Here is a 14970-nt window from a genome sequence, read left to right on the forward strand (position 1 = left end):
GATGAGAATGGAAATTGTGTGCTGGCGGCGCAGCCCCATTAGCGAAAGCACATCTCTAGTTAAGAATAGTTTCAGGTTAAAAACAGACCTCCGGAATGAATTAAGTTCGTAACTAGAGGTACCACTGTATTTATATGAAAAGTCCCATAAGGGAATTAGCAGTCACTTCTCCTAACACAGAGGAACATGCAAAATGGAAAACACACACTGATCAGAACATGGAGGCCGTGTGCTCCTCCATGCTAGTACAACAGACCACACACCCTCTTCAAGTCACATGTAGTGGAAGTCTGTCCCAGCTCAGGAGGAAACAGGAAGTCTTCTCCTGAGTGGTATAAAACATCCCCTACCATGTCCACTGTAGGCATGTTGTGCTTGACTGCAGTTTTACATCTCACATGACTGACCCAGCAGGCTGGACATTATCCCAACAAGTAGGCTGGATTCACAGTTGTCCGGCATTCAGACCAAACTCTGCAATATTGGGATCACATTTTTATAATGCAAAACTTTTAGAAATGTTTTTTCCAATAAAGTTTTTGCCCGTTTTTTTCTTCTTCTCCTGAGTTTAATGTGTTGGGTTTCTTGTGGACAGAAGGATTCTCTTGAAGCCCATTTAACAACCTTTCTGAAGGATTAAATGCACTCACCACAAGATGGCTCCCCAGCAGCTTTCGGTTGCATTGTTTCCCCGTCCTATCTAGTCTTGCAGTGAAGGCATTGATTATCTTTTGGAAGTCTGGAGTACTACTGAGCAGCTTGTGGATTAGAGCCTTGTCTAATAAAATAATAGCTATTTTTACATTAAAGCCCTGGGGATCTCTTTGAAAGGTAATTCTGTTACTTTAATTTCTGTACCCCATAAAAGGCTGTTATCTAGTTTGTGCCTCTGTTCATATTTTTTTTCTAAGAGACAAAGACTGGCTCAGAGAATTCAAACTGATTTCAAGTTTTAAGCCTCCTGCTTTTAAAGGCTAAAGCTGCTTATGCTGTTAAGATTTTCCCGTTTTTTAAGTATGAGAAATTTGAATGTCATTTGGGGTTGTTTAAATCTTTTTGCTGGCCTCAGATTTGTGGAAAGCACATCACATGCAAAGGGGCATGAGAGGTTAGTAAGATGTGTTTTCTGGATGACATGTAATCAAATTAGATATAGATTTTTTTGATTTTAAAAATAAACTTCTATTGCATTTGTGCTTTTGTCATTTACCTTAACAAGTGAGGAGTCCAGAATGAACACAGGATACAAATGTTGATCTGATTATTACCATTTAAAAATAGCAGTGCTAGCTTGGGCAAGTTGAAGAGAGAGACTCTTGAGATGATATATGTTCCTATAAATTAAATCTATATTGGATTGCACTTGCATCAGGGATGCTTCTAACACCTATTGGCAGAGCTGCTGAGCATGAACTGTTCTGAAATAAAAAAAAGACTGGAATGTTTGCAGCTCCGATCTGTGGTTGAAAGGACAATTATCAATTTGAGTGGCATCAGTTTAAAATGACACTGATTGTAGGGGGATGTGGCAAAACCATACTGAGTTGAAGTAAAGGGTTTTTTGTAACAATGTTTCGATAATTAAAAAAAAACTATTTTAAGTGATTAACTGTAAGTAGTATAAAACCCTTGTATTTTACTCCTAACTAGAGCCTTTGCCCAAATTCAGTCTCTTTTCTGCCATGCACTTACAGGAAGGAAGAAAACTCTTACTAAACCCAAACCTACAGGTTGATTGGTCATTAAAGAAAAATCATCCAGCCACTAACTCCTATTTAGGAAATGGTAACCAGTCAAACATCAATGGCCATTGTATTAAACCATCAGGAATCACAAGATAGCCACTTGACAATACAGTGGTACCTCATGTTGCGTAGCCTCCAGGTTACGGAATCATCGGGTTATGGCCACGGCAAACACAGAAGCGTATACTTCCGGGTTTTGCTGCTCGCGCATGCAGAGAAGAGTTCTGTGTGCCGTGAGCAGAAGTGCTCTGTGCATAGAAGTGCTCTATCGTGCCCTGCGCAGAAGTGGCGCCTTTAGTTGCAGATTTTGCGGGGTGTGTACGGCACCCCGAAATGAATTAAATCCGTAACCAGAGGTACCACTGTATACTCTTAGCAACCTCAGAAAGCAGATCAGTAGAAATGTTTAAGGAGCTGGGCATGTGCTTGGGAAAATCTATTTGGGCTTCAGCACACATTTCAATTATTTTTTTCCCTCAAAACTAAAATTCACGAAAGAAAAACTAAGAAAATCATTGACATTTTCAGTGCCACTGTCTCATTAAATGAAGTGGCAAAGCCTGCCGCAGCCTAGTAGGTTGGGGGGCAGAAATTAAACTTTGTGCAGTTTAATTTTAAATGGATTTAGGAAGGAAGCATGACTGTATTATACTCTAAAAAGGATTATATGCCAGGGTTGGAGTCAGGTGTAGATCAGCAACAAAACACCCGAGGCCACTGAAGTTAACTCTTTATTCAAGGAAACAAACCACAGCTCCGGGCTAGTGGTCTCAGCAACTCTTTCTTAGGTCTTGCGAGGACTAAAGGTCCGGCTTTCCTGGTGCCCACTAGGAGATCCTCCTCTCCATGGTGTGTCTCACACTGTGTCTGTGCACAGCCACCCTTTGCTCTGCCCATTTCATTTCTCTGCATGTTCAAGGAACCCAGGGTGAGGGGAGCTGGTTGCAGCAGGAGCGGGGAGATTCCCTGGCTTCTTCAGCAACCTGCTTCTCTGTCTCCTGGCCTTTCAGCCCCTGCTTCTGCCTCAGAGTCTGAACTGTGCTCTGCCGCAGCTTCTCCCTGTTCACTAAGCCTCGTCCCCTCTTCTACTTCTGATGCCTCCTCCCAGTCTGCTCCTTCTTGTCCCTCTGACCACTCATCATCACCCCACCACCAATCCCCTGGCCCTGAGCTTCCTTCCCCTGGGGGTTCCCTGGCTGGTGTCTCCCACTAGTCCTCTGCATCCAGATATTATACTTCAAAGTATAGCATACTTCACAACTTGTTAGCTTCTGACAAAAGCTTAAGCCATTATAGGTTTGTGGTCCTGTAATTCTAGACTATACTGAACCTGCTGATCGTTATACGCACACATAAAGGCAAGCCATTTTTTTCATTTAAAAGCAACTTATCACTTCTACTACATGCTTGGCAGCATTCAAGAAACCTTTCAAAATGCCTCTCTTTCAGATTCTGGGAGACTCTTGATTTTGTTCAGGCAGAGACCCTTCATACCAACCCACAGACATTTGCAAGCCACTTCTCTGTGATGTTACCCTATGTGGTTGCCAAAACTAGAACTGTGTGGCTTCATTCCACCAAATGGATTTTCAACATCATCCCCAACTGGGGGGGGGGGGACGACGACAATTACGTGGGGTGAGCCATTCATTCATCCCCACTCACGTTCTTGCTGTAGGCAAATATATACTGCGTTCATGTAAAATCACATAATTCAAATGGAAGGTGTGTGCATTATGTTTCTGTCAGTTTCTGTAGGGGGATGGCATAGCTACCCATCTGGAATAGGTTGAGGCTATTAGCTTCTTGGATTGTTTGTGTGCATTCTCTCTCTCACCAACCTACTCATAAGCCCTTTCATGGATTGGTTCAGCATAACACACATCCCTGAAAATATTTAGACTGAGTTATACAGTTCAACAAAGATTTATTTCTGAACACACTCAAAAAGCTATTTGCGAATTCCCTTTCAAATGGAAAAAGAAAGAACTGTAGGTTGTAATATTTAGTCTGAGACACAGAATTGATGTATTGAATTAGCTCTGCTTCTTGAATGAAATGAATCTACAGAGCCCTAATTATGCAGAAGTTTCTAGCAATTGAGTCATTTTGACCATTGTATGTAGTCTTATTGCCCCCACATCCAGAAAGGAGACTCAGAACACCTTATTAAGTACAGTGGTACCTTTGGTTGTGAATGGGATCCGTTCCAGAGGTTCGGCCATATCTTGAAGTTTTCGCAACCGGAGAGACCGCTTCTGTGCATGCGCACATGGCGGTAGGCCGCTTCTGCGCATGTGGCGAAACACTTCAGGGTTTGCCACTTTCGCAACCCGAAATTTATGTTATCCGAGTAGCAGGAGCGCACTTGGCCCCAGAGCATTTTCCGTAGTGTAGTGGTTATCACGTTCGACTAACACACAAATGGTCCCTGGTTCGTAACCAGGTGAAAACAGAGTAAGATCTTTTCATTGTAAAAATCAAGAGAGCTATCTGCAATGTGATTCTGTGTCTTGGCGGCTGAGTGATTAGGCATCCGGACATTAAATCTGTCAGACAATACCTCAGGGAGGCAGTGAATTAAGGCCTTACCTTTCCTTACCTGCCCACAGTTAGTGTGAAACAGCCAAATAATACTAAGTCAACACTGAATTTTCTACAGTGTGGAGGAATTCGCTACATGTCCATCTTGGGTTCCCCCAAAATTACTACTCAGTCTCATAAAAAGCAAATGGCCAAAGCCCAGACTATAGAGGGAGGGTGCTGAAAATGGGCACAGAGGGAGAAAGGAGGATGGAGCAGCTAGTCTGACCTCTCTGATTAGACAGATGCCCCCATATGGCTCACAGCCACCTCCCAGAGGAAGATGCGACATTGAGACCCTTTCCCCTAGGAGGGGAGGGAGCAGACTCACCTCTGCCAAGGACAGGAGAAGAACAATCAGAATGCAGAGTAATCTCTAGAAATCAGCAAAGGTAAATTAATTATGATGAGCACTTTATAACAAAACCATTACTCTTATTTATTCCTCAAATGGTGAACATTTCAGTATAGTGAATCCCCACCACAAAATACAGTGGTGCCTCGCAAGACAAAATTAATCCATTCGTTGAGTCTCTTCGTCTAGCGGTTTTTTCGTCTTGCGAAGCAACTCTATTAGCGGCTTAGCGGATTAGCGCTATTAGCGGTTTAGCAACTATTAAAGGCTTAGCGGCTATTAAAGGCTTAGCGGATTAGCGGCTAAAAGGCTATTAGCGGCTTAGAAAAAGGGAAGCGAAAAAAATCAGAACACTCGCAAGACGTTTTCGTCTTGCAAAGCAAGCCCATAGGGAAAATCGTCTTGCGAAGCAGCTCAAAAACGGAAAACCCTTTCGTCTAGCGGGTTTTCCGTCTTGCGAGGCATTCGTCTTGCGGGGCACCACTGTATCCAGATGTTTTGGGTAAAGAAATATGGCAGATTCCAGTTCCCGGAGTCTGCCACTGGTATTGAAAATAACTATTAAAAGGGAAGGTATATGTGCAATGTTTTCTCTATCAGATTCTGGCTCATCAACTTATTGCAGAAAGTGGCGGCTTTATATCGAAAGTGGCCTACATGAATAGCAGTTAACCAGGGAAGGTTCTCCCTCATTTAAAAAGTGTTTAACCTATGTGGCAATCCTCTTATGTTCAGCCTACGCACAGAAGCATGGCTTCTTTCCAGCCCATAGTTCATGGGAGTGGAAATGCCACATATATAGGGGATGGCTCGGGGGGTTAATAAAACTAATGTATTTTTTCCTTTTCATATAAATTAGCCCAAGGTAGAATCCAGGCAGTGATCACAAACAGATTATGCTAATAAATGCCAAACCAAGAGTGTGTGGCTCTATGTAATTGGAGAGAACAAATATTTCAGCACAGCTAGCCCTGAAATTGCCTAGGTGTACGAAGTAACTTGCTGAATTTCCACAAACCTATATAAATACTGTTGAGAAAGATATGCCAATTCAGGCGCTTTGGTTATATGAGCTCTGAAACAGAGCACTGCTTATCAGTAAGGCTCCTGAACTATCAGCACCCTTGCTGGGAAAGATTTATGGCTAACCTTTGCTAGGTTGGTGGCAAATAACAGTGGGGAAATGTTTCTTACAGAACAGGCAGTGAGGTGGCTCAACATGAAATTAGATATGTTTCCAGACTTAGCAGGTAGCTGTAGGTCTGATTGAAATCCGGGATCTCAAATAACAAAAGAAAGAAAGACTCAGTACCTGGTGTATGGTCTTGCCACTGAAAAACCGCTGTGATGTTTTCAGCACTACATGCACTTCAGAGGAACAGCATGGCTTTGATTCGGTGTGGTATGTTGGTACAGCACGAGGCCTTCCACTCCTAGGAAGCAGAGCAAATGATATAATTCTCACAAGTGCATTACTGAACATCAGTCTCCCCCTTTCGAGTGTCCTTCAACTGCTTTGGTGGATCCAGGCTTATAAATAAACATCCCTTGAATAACCACGACATTTGTATTTCTGTCTTCAGTATCCCAGGGCGTCTCTCTGCTGTGCCAAACAGCTTTAGAATGGAGACAAAACCAAGAGAACTCCAGTTCTTATAAGGAAAACATGAATTTCATACTGCAGCTATGGGAAAGTTCAAGCCGTATGACACCTTTTTGCATAAAGTGCCTTGCTAAAGATTCAGTGATAATTGGAAATGATACATTACTATCTCAGTCTGATGTTTTACAGATGAGATATGTTGACCTCTATCCATCTTTGGAAACAACAGTGGGAGACTGTGTGATCTTGTATGATTGCATGATGCACGGGGATGCTCAGCTAGCCTGCTAAGCCAGCTCTGCTCCCACTTCCTTCTCTTCAACTAGCATGGAACAAGGAAGGTACAATCCACTATAACCTTTGCCAAATAGGAAAAAGTCAACTTTTGGAGGAGGTAGTCAAGCAACAGGGAGGTCTCAATGGTGCATATGGATGGGGGACAGTTCGGTTTGCATTTAAAAGCAAACCTATCTAAATATGTGAAGCGAAACACAGCCATCCTTCAGAATTCCCACTTCTCTGAATTTAAGCAAGTAGTTCTCAAGCCGAGTAACGTGTAGAAAAGTACATATACTGGGATGGATGTGCATGAAAATGAATATATTAGTGGAAATAACATACAAAAAGTCATTATATTCCGGGAAATAGAGTTGCAGAAAACACATATACTATTCTTCAGAGAAAAATGTGTAATATTAGGAGAAATTTACACTAATATACTGCTCAATATTCATGATAATATTTTTTATTGCAAAGTGAGGTGGAAATGTGCAGCACACTGAACGTAAAATTGGAAAAATGAGAAACTGAGAAATTGACCAATTTGTCCACATCCCTACTAGTCAATGAAACATTATTTCCTTTCCCTATGTGTCATTTCCATGGTCCTCAGCAGGAAATGATGCTCTGAGCATTTCCTGCCTTTTGCAACTCCTCCCAGCTACTAGTTATCTCTCACATAAAATCAGCAGAAAGCATGAAACCAACATAAGCAGCACGAAAGCAACATTTATTCTAATACGCCACCACAGGATCTGTTTGATGAAGGCTGCCCTCAGAAATAAATAGTAATGGAATATGATAGCATAATGTAAAACTAGCCTAAAAACTCCCGAGAGGAAAAAATGCTAAGTGGCAGACATGCGAAATGCGCCATAAAAACCCAAACAAAATTATGAATGAACAGATTGGAAAGCATCTCAGACCGATGATGGACTGTACTGTCCATCCATACTAGACAGGAAGAGCTCTTCTGTTTGCCACATGAGAAATGGAATATGTAACTAGGCTCTAAATCAACAGGGCATAATTCTGATCAAACATGGTTAGGCTCAGGGTGCAAGTCACAGTTGAGGACATTGTCTGCCGTGTTTTAGCATCATGGACATGGGTTAGTTTAAACTCTGAATTGCAGTTTTCTTTTGAAACACTGAGATGCACTTCTTTATACATTTATATGAAGTGGCACAATATACTGCCTGATTTTAGATCTCCTTCTGCAGTAGTAAATGGTACCCAGGTGCTCGTGTGTCATATGGAAACTGTGATAAACTACTAGTGGTAATTGGGTTCACTCTAAGTATGGCACTTGCATTATCCTGGAAAGGAACTGTGAATAACATTGGTTGTTTCTGCATACTGATTTACACATATGAAATTGCTGGAGCTCGAGAAGAGACTTCAAAATATGTAGGCGTACTAAATCAGTATGCAAAAATTGCCTATTAAGAATTAAAAAATATGTCTCAAACCAAATATAGTCCTTGAATATATAGAAGCATATAACCATATATCTTTAAGTGTACAGAACCTTGCAGAAAGTATCTAGGTTACAAAAATATCAGCCTCTCTGTATAATGTATTTCCATCAATTCACAAGTGTGTGCATATTCCCCCTGCATGCTAGTCTCCTGAATTTTGAAACTTCCCATATAGCTTCAGCCACCACTGAAAATAAGTTCAACTCTGGGTGCTCAAACTTTGAAAATTTCAATAGCTTAGCATGTCATAGCAGGACATAGTCCAAATCATATACCAACACTTTCTGTGGCAGCCAAGAGGCGATGGTAGGAGTGCCCCATGCATTTTTTGTGTGGGATATTGGGGAGAGGTGAGTGATTCTACAGTGACATACATGGAAGGATCCAGGAGAAAGACAGAAGTCCTACTGGGTCCAGAAGCTGTCACTTGTGCAAAATGAAGCATCTAGGCTAGGCAACCTGAGATATTAGATACCTAATATTGGCCTGGTCAATAAGATTTTGCCCTACTGATTGTCCTGCAGCCTTCAGAGATTTGTCTTGCTAAAGGGGGGGGGGACACAAGAGTAGCCTCTCCCTCATAATGTCCTGGCATTCTGTGTGACCCTCAAACTGCGCAAGAAGAGGGCTGAGGCTTAGCCAAATGATAATGTAGGTGCACAAAGGCTAGGCTTAAAGACTGTTGAAAAGGCATTGGGAAACTTTGGTCATCCAGATATTTCTGGGCTCCGACTTTCACCACAGTCGCTGGGACTTATAGGAGATGCAGGGGTGTGTTACCCATAGAGGCTAGTGGCACAGGGCAGAAGGGCGCCAGGTTCTGGAGGGCGCCAGGGAAGAGGCGGAGGCTGGACGCGGCACCTCCTGGCATCAGCTCACCACCCTTGCCTGCCTCCGCCACGTTGCGTCGAAGCAGTGCCATGCCCGGAGCCTCCGTCTGCTGGCCACCGCAGCACAAAGCGTCCAGCTGGAGGCGCCATGTCCAGCCTCCGCCTCTTCCCCGCCAGAGGAGCCACCCTCCAGCCGCTGTCCGCCTCCTCCAGCCCCTCCATGGCAGCGCTGTCCTCCCTAAAAAAAGGTAGACAACTCTGGGAAATTGGGGGGGGGGGCGGCAGAGGAAGCTTTGCACCACGGTGCCAGATATGCTTAAGAGGCCCTGAGATGGAGTCACTTGCATGAGTGAATTTGCACAAAGCTTAACTGTTCTCATACATTAAGGTTTTTTAAATTTAATTTTAGAAAAAAATCCATCTTATAACAATATATTACGTTACAGTGCTTTATACAACACCCTTCCTTTCGTTTGGAAAAGAGATGGGACCTGCTGACCCAGATTTCTCACTCAAAAACAATAAATTTAACTGTGAATTGATCCTGCAACAAATGCATCTTTTTATTTTTAAAACTTTTAAGGTACTGTTTGAATGTTTCCCACACGTTTCCCACATTATAAGAGTAATCATAATCACTGACCCTGTTTTCTTTCCCATTATTTCCTTCTCATTGCATTCCTTTCCTTTGCTAGTTCAATTTTTCATGATATTCTCTCATGTAACGGGAGGGCGGTTCATACCAAATATGAACACTTCTTTCCCCACAGAGACTTGCAGAGTGTGAAGAAGAGAAGAAAACCTATTTCCTTTAGAGTGTTTGTTAGCTCCTTTTATGTCCTCTGCCTAATAGATGTGCTACTAACAATGAATTAATCTTACCACTATTTAATGTGAAAATTACTATATCTTGTTTTCTATCACCTGTATACTGGAGTTGACCCAGCAATTTCATCTCACAATGGATTTAACTTTTTAAAGGAAAGAAATCAAATGTTCTATTTAGGCACTATAAATTAATTAAATTTGTGACTCAGATTGGTGTTCTCAGTTTCCCAGTAGGACACTGGTGCTTTGTGATGATTTTTATCCTAAACTAAAGCATCTCTCACCACATTTTTTAATTTAAAAACATTTTAATACAACCAGAAAAAACATAAAATGGAGAACAAGAATAGTACATATTATTTAAATTCATATGCCACCCTCCATCCAAAGATCACAGAGCAGTTTGCAAAATAAAAATACAAAAGGATACAGAAATAAAGATACAATGACACAATAAACATCCTTAAAACAAATACAGTGGTTCCTTGGTTCTCAAATTTAACCTCTTCCAGAAGTCCGTTCTAAAACCAAAGTGTTCCAAAACCAAGGCATGCTTTCCAATAGAAAGTAATGCAAAACGGATTAATCCGTTCCAGACTTTTAAAACCAACCCCTAAAACAGCAATTTAACATCTATTTTACTATCTAACAAGACAATTGATCTATAAAATGAAAGCAATAATCAAAGTAATGTACTATAAATATTGTAGATGATAAAAAAAAATATTATTACCTGCACTGATGATAGTCATTGTTTGGATGGGGGGCTTTTATCCATTTCTGCAGTCACACAATCAATCTATCAGTAGCTGAACTGGGTTCAACAGAGTCACAAAAACAAATGATGCAAAAACAAAATGCAAAATAAATAGCAAAAACGTGCCAAGCTTATTTTTTTTTAAAAAAAAAAATAATTATTGGTTTTTCACAATTTATATAAACACAAACAATACACAATACAAACAAACAAACACATAAACACACATGTATAATTTCAAATCCTTTTTTCTTAAACCTTACTTCACCGACTTCACCGTACCTCCCCTTTCTGCATCCCAATTTCCAAATTTGTTTCAGCAAATCCTCCCCCTTAAGTTTATCTAATTTTCCCTTGTTCTTTTCTTTTACTTAATCTTTTACAGCTGTAGTCCCCTTTTTTCTACAACCTCAACATTTTAGCACTCATTAATTTTACAATATTTCTTAAGATAAATTTTGAATTTCTTCCAATCTTCTTCCGCCGTCTCTTTCCCCTGGTCTCGGATTCTGCCAATCATTTCAGCCAGTCCCATATAGTCTATCACCTTCATCTGCCATTCTTCCAGAGTGGGTAGATCCTGTGTCTTCCAATACTTTGCGATGAGAATTCTTGCTGCTGTAGTAGCATACATAAAAAAGTCCTGTCTTTCTTTGGCACCAATTGGCCGACAATGCCCAAGAGAAAGGCTTCTGGTTTCTTGGGAAAAGTACATTTAAGTACCTTTTTCATTTCATTATATATCATTTCCCAGAAAGCCTTAATCTTCGGGCACATCCACCAAAGGTGATGAAAAGTACCTTCAGTTTCTTTACATTTCCAACACTTATTATCAGGCAAATGGTAGATTTTCATAATATTCTCTTAAGGCATTACATGCCGTAAATTTTATACCGGTGGTCCACAACTGTTCCCAGTCAGCAAACATAATATTATGACCAATGTCTTGTGCCCACTTAATCATGGCTGATTTAACTGTTTCATCTTGTGTTTTCCATTTCAGCAACAAGTTATACATTCTTGACAAATTCTTAGTATTGGGTTCTAACAGTTCTGTTTCTAGTTTTGATTTCTCCACCTGGAAGCCAATTTTCCTATCCTGTTTACACACCATTATTTGATAATAATGGAGCCAATCTCATACTTTAGGCTTCAATTTCTCATAACTCTGTAGTTTCAGTTTATCACCCTCTTGTTCCAAAATTTCCCAATATTTTGGCCATTTGGCCTCCATGTTAAGCTTTTTCACAGCTTTAGCCTCCATTGGCGACAACCACCTTGGGGTTTTATTTTCCAACAAATCTTTATATCTAATCCAAACATTATATAATGCTTTCCTAACAATGTGATTTTTAAAAGCTTTATGAGCTTTCACCTTGTCATACCATATATATGCATGCCATCCGAAAACATTGTTAAACCCTTCCAAATCTAAGATATCTGTGTTCTCAAGAAGTAGCCAGTCTTTCAACCAGCAGAAAGCTGCTGATTCATAGTACAGTTTTAAGTCCGGCAGGGCAAATCCCCCTCTTTCCTTTACATCAGTTAAAATCTTAAATTTTATTCTGGGTGTTTTGCCCTGCCAGACAAACTTCGAAATATCTTTCTGCCACCTCTTGAAACAATCCATCTTGTCCACAATTTGCAATGTTTGGAATAAAAACAACATTCTAGGCAAAACATTCATCTTAATAACAGCAATTCGGCCTAACAAGGAAAGCTTCAAATATTTCTAGATCTTTTTTTACTTCTGTCCAGCATTTCTCATAATTATCTTTAAATAGATTCACATTCTTAGATGTCATATTAATCCCCAAGTATTTCACCTTCTTTGCCACAGTTAATCCTGTTTCATTCTGGAACCGCTCCCTTTCAGTAACTGTTAAGTTTTTCTCCAATACCTTAGTTTTTTGTTTGTTCAACTTAAATCCTGCAACTTGACCAAATGCTTGAATTAGTTCTAAAACCCTTTCCGTACTAGTGTCTGGCTCTTGTAAAGTAAGTACCAAGTCATCTGCAAAGGCCCTCAATTTGTACTGTTTAGCTCCGACCTGTACCCCTTTAACCAGCTGGTCCCTTCTAATCATATTTAGCAAAACCTCCAGGACTGATATAAAAAGTAATGGGGAAATTGGGCACCCCTGTCGTGTCCCTTTTTCTATCTTAAATTCTTCCGTAACCACGTTATTTACAATTAACTTAGCCTTTTGTTCAGAATATATTGCACCCATACCATTCTCAAATCCTTGGCCTACCCCCATCCCATGTAGATTCTTCTTCATAAAACTCCAAGAAATGTTGTCAAAAGCTTTATCTGCATCCACAAATATCAATACTGCTTTAGTGTTTATGTTCACTTCTAATAATTCCATAATGTCTATTATATTCCTCACATTGTCTGACAAATGTCTTCCTGGGAGAAAGCCTGCTTGGTCCTTATGAATCTCTTCCACCAATACTTTTTTCAATCTTTTTGCCAAAATGTCTGCAAAAAGTTTGTAATCCACATTGAGTAATGATATAAAACGTGCCAAGCTTAATCCATTCCAGAAGTCTGTTTGTCTTCCGAAATGTTTGTGTGTTTTTTAAATGATAGTTATTGAAAAAAGATTTTTTTAAAAAAATACAAAGAAAAAAGACAAAAACAGAAAAAGAAAAAACCATCATTTTCAAATTCTCCACTTTCATTACCTTCTTTCCATGACCTCCTCCTCCTCCCATCTCTTGTATCTTGATTAATAATTGTCACAGCAAATCCTTTCCATAATTCATAATATTCTGTCATTACATTACCTTACTCTATTTTCATCTTATCTTATAAAAACCTTAAAACTTAAGACTTAAATCTTATTTTTACCAACTTCTCATAATCATTACCTTTTTACCTAATTCTTTAAACATTTTTACAAGAGCCAAGTAATTTCATTTCAACATTTTTCCAACGTTCATCAATTTTATAAAACATTTCTAATGATAAAAAAAGAAAATAAAAACAATCCAATCTTCTTCCAGTGTCCCCTCCCCCCCGGTCCCAGGATTGTCAGTCCTTTTTATCCCATTAGTCTGGCACATTAACCTGGTGATCGTATATCCAAGGCCTTCAAATCTCTTCCATGTCCCTTCCGCAGCTCTTCTTCATCTTTTCCTTTCACTCGTGGGAACTCCAGCTTCGTAGTGTTTTTGACCCTTTTCAACAAATCAGCCCCTTTCCCATAGTCCAGACTAGACTCCACGTGGTATTTTAAGTCATGTTTTAAATTCCCTCCAAAATTGGAAGTCCCAACGGCTCCAAACCTCTGACGGCCCATTGCCAGACTCAGAAAGTCCAAACATCCCTGCATAGGGGGGGGGGGGTGTCAGTCCAACCCCCCATTTCCAAATCAATCCAAACTTTGTCTTTCCAAATCTGGTTTTTTCCAAGTTCATTTGTCAAATCCAAAGGCTCATTTTCCTGCTGGGCCAAAAGTCCCTCCATCTCTGGCGCCCAAGATTCTGCAACATCCTCTTCTCTCATGTGCTCTGTCAGGACACACTCCTGTTTAAGTTCCTGGGTGGGCTCCATATAGTTTCCCACTACCTGTTCAAATGTTCTGGCCGCTTTAGTCATCAAATCCGTCTTCTGACTTAACTGATCCAATAGGGCATTTATTTTACAGAAAGCACCCAACAGTGCTTCTGAAAACATTGTCACAAGTCCTTTCCCATGGTTATAATCTGTAGCAGCTGCAAGCTCCCTAGAATTGGTTACAGTTTCACAGTCCCCCTCTAGGGGGGAAACTTCTGGTTGTTCTTTCTTTTAAGGACAAAAGCAACAAAGTTTCTTTTTAAAAGATATTTTGTCAATATTTGTTCCTTTAAAATGTGAAAGGAAACAGTGGAATCACAATGTTGCTCTTCTTTTAACTATCTGTCAAAAACATTTGTCTCTGGTCAATGAGCTTCAAAACGTCAATTCTGACACCCCGCTCCAGGGTCAGGACGGTGGAAAGTTACTTTACTTTAAACTCACTTCTGCAGGTTTAAACAGTCCAAAAAAGATCCCCCTTCTTCTCCTGCTACCGAAGGGGGGTTCAACGATTTTAAATGGTGAAAACCGATCCTTTAAAAGTGATTTTCTAAGCTCTAGTGTACGTTATCTTTGCTTTCTTCTGACTACAAGGAAACGGAAGGCTGACTTCCTGTTTAGACCTTCCCGTTTCAGTACCAAATTAAGGTGAATTTTTAAGTCCAATTCCTTTCTAATCACCAGTTCTTATTTGCAGACCAATTGTTCAATGTTTAAGTACTCACGGGTGATTATTTTAGATGCCAAATTGTCCCAGGAAAAAGGCAGCGATCTCCGGCAACAGCTATGCGGCTTCGCTCCATGGAAAAAGCAATTGACTCACAGCACTGCGCCACTTCCCCCTCTTCGCTTCGGAGCCCATTAGTGGGTTCCTTTGCGGGTTGGGGGGGCACTAAAGGTGCCCGCCGAGTCCCACGGTCACAGGCTTCATCCGCCTGTGATTT

At 40.6% G+C, this 14970-nt stretch overlaps 1 long non-coding RNA gene across 1 annotated transcript in view; it reads right to left on the minus strand.

Annotated features, from left to right (window-relative positions):
* LOC309531617 overlaps positions 1–14970 on the minus strand; it is a 77259-nt gene that overhangs the window by 46039 nt on the left and 16250 nt on the right. Inside the window, exons 3-4 of the long non-coding RNA XR_014219355.1 lie at positions 5996–6116; positions 4660–4704 (exon numbers count right to left, since the gene is read on the minus strand). This is a non-coding gene — a long non-coding RNA (uncharacterized lncRNA). The remainder of the gene's footprint in view (positions 1–4659; positions 4705–5995; positions 6117–14970) is intronic.

This window comes from Podarcis vaucheri (genome assembly GCF_965113315.1).
Source record: "Podarcis vaucheri genome assembly, chromosome: 4".
Lineage (NCBI taxonomy): Eukaryota > Metazoa > Chordata > Lepidosauria > Squamata > Lacertidae > Podarcis > Podarcis vaucheri.